Source organism: Myotis davidii, unplaced genomic scaffold (genome assembly GCF_000327345.1).
Source record: "Myotis davidii unplaced genomic scaffold, ASM32734v1 scaffold152, whole genome shotgun sequence".
Taxonomy (NCBI): Eukaryota; Metazoa; Chordata; class Mammalia; order Chiroptera; family Vespertilionidae; genus Myotis; species Myotis davidii.
In genome coordinates, this window is record NW_006283545.1 from 78,986 (window position 1) to 86,170 (window position 7,185).

The following is a 7,185-nucleotide window of genomic DNA, read 5'->3' on the forward strand; positions in this document are numbered from 1 at the left end:
AAGATTTAGGTTGGTAAGTTTAAGATCATGATGAATGTATTATATGTTACTCTTGCTGTATTTAAAAATCCACATTGAATGTTTATTTTTACAAAAATACAATTCAGAACCTGAAATGGATAAGTATTGATGTTTACTGGTCCTTATCCCTTCTCTCACTTTATACTATCTCCCTAGATGACCTACTTTTCTTTCTTTTTTTCAGGGCCTTCCGGTAAAAGCCGGAAGACCTGCTGGACAAGTTCAAAAAGAGCTGTAAGCACTCATACTTACTCTTCCTATCCTCAGTTGTCTTCTTATACTAATAGCTCCCAGACATACATTCCAAGTCCAGACCTGCCATCTCGTCACCAGATTTGGGTATCCTTATTTAGATAAATGTCTCTGACAGGCATATCAATTCAATATGCCCAAACTCCAACTCTTGATCCCTCTTGCACCAATCACCAGAGAAGAGCACTACTGACTATTTTATAAGCCTCAAGAGCCTGGGGAGTCTTTCTCACCCTCACTTCCCACACAATATTCAATCCATCTATTTAACCTTTGAAATCTCAACTCTCTCTTTGTACACTACCACTGTCCTAGTTCAAGTTATCTTTTCTTCTTGGACTACTGTAATGGCCTTTTAACTGGACTTCCCCCATTCATTGAAACTTCTCTTAATTCTTATTTTATAAATAAAGGCCCGATGTACAAAATTCATGCAAGGGGCTTGGCCTTCTCAGCCCCTTGCAGCCTCGGCCGGCCCTCGCAGCCCTGGCTTTGTCCAGACAGTTGTCCAGACAGTCGTTCTGCTGTTCAGTCTAATTAGCATATTAGCTCTTTATTATATAAGATATATTCAGAATAAGTTTTGAAATATAGATCTCATCTTGCCATTCTTAAAATCCTCTAATAACGTTTTAAATTTATAGACTAAAGACCCAAATCCTTAACGTTGCCCATAGTGCTTTGTGAATTAATATTTTTTTCCTTTTTTAAAAATTAAATATATTGGGGTGACATTGGTTCACAAAAACATACAGGTTTCAAGTGTACAAATCAATATAACATCATCTGCACACTGCATTGTACTCCCACTGTCCAAGCAAAGTCTCTTTCTGTCCCCATTTTCCCCCCTTTGCCCACCTTCACCTATCTCCCACTCCCCTTTCCCTCTGGCCATCACCACACTGTTGTTGATGTCTATGTGTTTGCTTAATCTCTTCATCTTCTTTCATCCAGTCCCCAAATCCCCTCTCCCTTCTGACAGCTGTCAGTCTGTTCCATGTATCCATGCCTCTGAATCTATATGGTATTTGTCTCTCTCTGACTGGCTTATTTCACTTAGCGTAATATTTCCAGGTCCATCCATGCTATTGCAAAAGTTAAGATTGCCTTTTTTTTTTAGAATAGAATAATAGTAATATTCTATTATGTAAATGTACCACAGTTTTTTTTATCCTCTCATCTACTGATGGACACTTTTGCTGTTACCAGATTTTGGCCTTTGTAAATCTTCAATGAACATAGATGTGCGTATATTCTTTTGAATTACTGTTTTGGTTCTTTGGATATATTCCCAGAAGTGGGGTCACGGGGTCAAAAGGCAGTTATATTTTAATTTTTTGAGGAAACTCCATACTGTTTTCCACAGTGGCTGCACCAATCTACATTCTCACCAACAGTGCACAAGTGTTCCCTTTTCTCCATATCCCCTCCTGCACTTATTGTATTTTGGAACTTAACCCCTTATTAGATCTATCATTGGCAAATATGTTCCCTTTTTTTTTATTGATGGTTTCTTTTGCTATGCAGAAGCTTTTTAGTTTCATGCAGTCCCATTTATTTATTTTTTCCTTTGCTTCCCTTGCCTAAGGAAATATATCTACAAAAATATTGCTATGAGAAATGTCTGAAATTTTAACTGTCTCTGTTTCCTTCTACGATTTTTATGGTTTAGCGACTTAAGTCTTTAAAACTACATATATATATTTTTTAAAGTATATACATATATATTTTTTAAAAGTATAATTCTCGAATCAGATTGCCTGATTCAAATCATAGTTCCATCAATTACTAGCTTTGGGATCTTGAACAAGTTACCTAATGTTCTTTCAGTTTCCTCATCTGAAAAATGGGGATAATATCAAACTCAGGGTTATCATGAGGAGTACAGTAGGTCCTTGGATTATGTCAGAGATCCGTCCCTACGGCGCGACGTAACGCGATTTTCGCTGTAAGTTGGAACCCACCTATATAAGCACTTATGTCGCTCACATGCAGCACATACACAGCAGTAAGGAAGTGAAACAGTAAAAAAAATTTAAAGAAAGATAACAATTCCTGACCTTTACTTGTGGTAAATAAATAATAAAAAACATAAAGCACATATATAAATATGTCGAAATGATGGAACTTTTTTTTATAAATAAATGGGAGATGGCAGTGTAACCAATACGTTGAGTCCGATCTAACCCAAGGACTGTCTGCAAATCTGTTAATTCCCCATCTCAGTTAATATTTTGCTTGACACATAGTAAAAACTCAATTTATAATAATAAAAGTCTAATATGCTAATTAGACCAGACATCCTTCTGGACACCTTCCAGACAAAGCTGGGGCTGTGAGGGAATCCGGGGTCCCAGGTGCCTGCCGACCGCTGGAGGGTAGCCTGGGTCTCAGGTGCCTGCCAGCAGCCAAAGGAAAGCCTGTGTCCCAGGTGCCTGCCAGTGGTTGGAGGAAGCCCGGGTCCTGGCAGCCGGGGGAAGGAAGCCCTACTCTTGCATGAATTTCGTGCATTGGGCCTCTAGTAAATAAATGTTAGCTATTATAATTATCTCCTCTAATTTATTCCCTTTAGACATCAAAATTACCCTCATGAGTAAATCCCTGTTAGTTTAGACTAGCATTTATCTCTTTTTGACACCACTCTTATCTCTTATCCCCTTTTCTCTAACAACAAAAACCCTAATATTTTGTCTTTACCACATGTGCTTGTTGTGTTCACTTGCTCTCATTTTAGTTGCCTCCCTCTCAGTCTTTTCTGGCTACCCTGTGTATTTATGATATTGGGCATTGTCTTTTTATTTTAAATAATGGTGAGACTCCCCTCCTCCATGTTCCCTCCACCCCACTTTGCTGAAATGTTTCAGCTGGAAGAAACTTTATGGATTATCTAGCCCGTTAGTTCAGTGCCCTAGTTGTTTAAAGTGGAAGGTTAGGGCCTGAGACTTCAACTCCTCCTGATGATGGACAATTTTTTGTAAATCTTGAAAGACATTTTACTTCTTGACAGAGTATAATGTTAAATGGAGTATTAAATTTTGGCATTTGGGAGATATCAGGAGAGTCTTATGTATATAACGGAGAAATGAATCTTGAATTATAGGGAATACAGGTGCGTTTTTTTTTATGTCATCAGTTGTTTTTTTATTATTATAGGTACATTTTGATGGGAAATATGAGGAAAGTTCACTTAAAGTCTTTTTTCTTTGCTATGTTCATGCCTGTTTTGGTATGCTAACCTCTTCTCTTACCCTCATGCATCTCTTTTTAAAAAATTTCTACATCTTAAAATGTTGCTCAAATTCATCCCTCCTTTGACTATTCCTACTCAGTACCATAGTTGAAGTTCTCATTACAATTCTTCTTGACCATTGCAGTGACTTCCTGTTTTGCCTTCCTTCATTATTGCCATACCACACTCTCCTTACCTATGCTAAACCTTCTGCCAGAGTGATCTTCCCTAACACAGAGACATATGCACATCATTTCTTGACTCAGAACTCTCTAATGCAGTGGTTCTCAACCTTCTGGCCCTTTAAATACAGTTCCTCATCTTGTGACCCAACCATAAAATTATTTTCGTTGCTACTTCATAACTGTAATGTTGCTACTGTTATGAATCGTAATATAAATGTCTGATATGCAGGATGGTCTTAGGCGATGCCTGTGAAAGGGTCGTTCGACCGCCAAAGGGGTCGCAACCCACAGGTTGAGAACCGCTGCTCTAGTGGCTTAGCCAATCCCACTAGCTTCCTATCTCTACCACAGTCCATCCCTCAGAACCTCTCTCTGTTCATCCACACCATGCATGCACAAAATAGGACCCTTCAGTCTTAGGGACTTCTTCACAGGTAGAATTCCACAGGCTGGTGAGTTCCTATCATGTAAAGAAACTTAGATATAACTGAATGAATTCTTTTTCACAGTCTTAGGTGTTTGGCCTAATTCTGTACCTCTACAGATAGGTCCTGGTCAGATTCACATGCTTGCTGCATTGGGGTGGTGTTCTCTGAGTATGTGACTTCAGTACACGTTATTTATGGAGATAAAGGAATTTCCTATAATAGGAAGTTCCTATTTTTTTTTATTCCCTTCCTCTGGAATCTTCTTGGTCTAATTAGTCCCCTTTTAACATTCCACGAGCTATGTTACTGAATTTGTCACTTTTGAGAAAGTTTAATACAGATACTTTTGATTTGGCATCTGGAGAAAATATTCATGCCAAGAGATCATGAAGATCTTTATTCTCCACCAATGTCATGCTCCCACCATTAAACTATAGGAGTCCTGCAAACAAGTGATTGCTAACTACAGCAGTGCGGGGCATACTGACTGTAGTAATAAATGGTAGTGTAAGGGACGGAATGAGTAATTATGTTTGGGTTGATCAGAAGGCACTTCTTAGCATAGGGTTTGCTTGAGCTGGCCATTAAAAAAGTGGATGGGAATTCTGCAGATCAAAAAGGTAGGAAAGGACATTCCAGCCACAAGGAATAGCATGACTGGGGTTTGGTGTAGCCAAAGCATGGAATCTGTAGAACTGTGTTCAGTAAATGAAACTAAAGGAGCCAGTTTTGAAGATTTAAGTGCCAGGCTTTCATTTTGTAGAAGCAATTGGAGGCCACAGAAAAGTATTTATCAGTGGGTTTTGGATGCTAGTGCTGTGAAGGACAAAGAGGAGAGGAACAAGACTGAAAACCTTTGAGTGACTGCCAAACGATCAAGTACAACAGGCCTAATCTGAGCATAGTGTTGGGGATGGAGGAAGAGGAAGCATAAGTAACATATTCTGGAGTAGAGTCAATAGGAACTTAGTGACTGGGTGTGGGGAATGAGGCAAAAGTGAGAAGAAGAAACAAAGGAGTTTCTGGTTCTAGTTATAGGACACTGGAGTAGTATAGAAGTGCCATAGAAAGTGCAGTAATAGGGTCATTGAGAGGGAAATAATGATGACATAGCTTTTGAACATAAATGTGAGTCAGTTATATTAGAACTGGGACAATTATTTAACAATTGGGAGAAAAATAAAGTTAAATCTATTCTCATACTGCATATCAATCAGAAGAGAGTGATCATCACTTTTTTTAAACTACACATATGAAGAAAATAGAGGCAAATCTTTATCTTTTCTTTTTATAGTGGAGGGGATACAAGTAGAGGAAAAATTTTTGGACAGGAATGTGAATGTGTTCAGTTACATGAAAATTGACTTTTTGTGCCAGTAGACAACTAGTAGGCAAACAGGAGGCTTGGGAAAAATAATTATAGTAATACTAGAGACCCAGTGCATGAATTTGTGTACCAGTGGGGTCCCTTGGCCTGGCCTGTGGGATCGGGCCAAAACTGGCTCTCCGACATCCCCGAAGGGTCCCAGATTGTGAGAGCGTGCAGGCTAGGCCAAGGGACCCCACTGGTGCACAATCAGGGCCAGGGAGAGACACGGGAGGTTGGCCAGCCAGGGAGGGACAGCGGGAGGGCTCCAGGGCGTGTCCTGCCCCTCTCACTCAGTCCCAATCGGCCAGACCCCAGCAGCAAGCTAACCTACCAGTCGGAGCATCTGCCCCCTGGTGATCAGTGCATGTCATAGTAACTGGTCGACCAGTCGACTGTCTGCCACCTGGTGGTCAGTGCACATCATAGTGAGTGGTTGAGTGGCCTTAGCATATCATTAGCATATTATGCTTTGATTGGTTGAACGGCTGACCAGACACTTAGCATATTAGGGTTTTATTATATAGGATGATAAAGATAAAGGGTTATCTTAATACTAGAGGCCCGGTGCACGAAATTCTTGCATGGGTGTGGTCCCTAGGCCTGGCTGGCAATGAAAGTGTGAGCATCTGGTGTGGAAGGTCAGGTCCCAGCTAACCTCTGGGCCCTGGGCAGCACCAGGGCCCACAGGCCCGCGCGTATCCCCCTCTGCCTAAGTTACGGCACCTGAGTTCCCACATGGAGGTGCGGTGAGCACGGCCGATGCTGCGGGCCGGGGCGCAGCATGGGCCTCTGGGCTGCCCAGTGGTGCCACATGGAAGACAGGCGGGCAGCACGCTCTCTCCAGGCCAGCCTCGCAGACCTGCTCCTGCACAAACCCACAGGGAGCCCGACCAGCCCCTGCGGTCCCAGTGGTTGCAGCCCGGCTCACCCTGAAGAGGCCGCGCAGGTGTGGGGCAGGCTCCTCGCAGACGCCTGGCACCTGAACACAAGGGCTTCCCTGATGCGTGAGCCCTTACATCCCGGGGGAGGGTAGCAGGGGCAATGAGAGCAAGCTCGGCAGACACCCCGCATTCTCACCACACCTCCGTCCCTGTCACCCCTGCCCCCAGATAGCTGGCGAGAGGTCACAGCACATTGCTGACACTCACCATGTTCCACGTAGCCCCTTGGTGGTCAGCACACGTCATAGCGAGCGGTTGAACTGCCGGTCTCCCAGTCGAATTCCCAAACTCCCGCCTGAGGGTACAATTTGCATGTTAGGCTTTTGGATATTAAGTTCATATCAATTAAGAAAAACTGTAATTCAATAGGAAAAAATGGGGCCAAGGATATAGAGGCCCTTCATAAAAGAAATCTACACTAATAAAAGAGAAAAATGGTAATTGGCGTACGACGCTACCCTTTTCATTGGCTAATTAGGGCTATATGCAAATTAACTGCCAACTAAGATTGGCAGTTAACTGCCAACAAAATGGCGGTTAATTTGCATAGGTAGGCACAATGCGGGGAGGCGAAAGGGAAAGCAGGAAGAAGCCCCCTGCCACTGACAGTGATCGGAAACCCAGCGGGGAGCTAAGAGCTGCCCCCCAGCCATGATGGGAGAATCAGGCGCCTTTGCCACCCTGGCCAGTGATAGCAGAAAGTAGAGGTGGAGCCAGCAATGGGAGCTGGGCACGGTCGAAGCTGGCAGCACCAGAAGCT

General features: G+C 42.5%; 1 protein-coding gene across 1 annotated transcript in view; it reads left to right on the top strand.

Moving 5' to 3' along the window:
• The first annotated feature begins 205 nt into the window (after nucleotides 1–205).
• LNX2 (ligand of numb-protein X 2) overlaps nucleotides 206–7,185 on the top strand; it is a 48,261-nt gene continuing 41,281 nt past the window's right edge. The window contains 1 exon segment of the mRNA XM_015564834.1: nucleotides 206–255. The gene's annotated coding sequence lies outside the window, so the exon portion shown is untranslated.